We start from the raw sequence: 298 nt of genomic DNA, 5'->3' as shown, positions 1-298 counted from the left end.
ACAGAGCGTGGAAATGTCTTCGTATTAACAAACGAAAGAACTGTATGTCTGAATTATGTCGAAGATAATTCTTTATTTTATTACGATATAAACACTGGAACAAAACATATAATGTAAATTAAAGTTTCAATGTACCTATATCAATCAGTGATGGACAACAACCATAGAGAACGATGAAATAAGTCGTATGCTAATATGCCGTTTGCATTATACATTAAACGGCATTGCTTGTCACGGCTACCACACTCCACGCTACCAAACTCCATTCATACACCTTTACTAACTACAGTGCATACGG

General features: G+C 35.2%; 1 protein-coding gene across 1 annotated transcript in view; it reads right to left on the bottom strand.

Annotated features, from left to right (window-relative positions):
* The window catches only part of LOC119593101 (sialin-like), a 35,739-nt gene that overhangs the window by 9,766 nt on the left and 25,675 nt on the right, over positions 1 to 298 (bottom strand). The gene's annotated exons all lie outside the window — the stretch shown is intronic.

Source organism: Penaeus monodon, chromosome 31 (assembly GCF_015228065.2).
Source record: "Penaeus monodon isolate SGIC_2016 chromosome 31, NSTDA_Pmon_1, whole genome shotgun sequence".
Taxonomy (NCBI): Eukaryota; Metazoa; Arthropoda; class Malacostraca; order Decapoda; family Penaeidae; genus Penaeus; species Penaeus monodon.
This window is presented reverse-complemented; position numbering and strand designations above follow the sequence as displayed.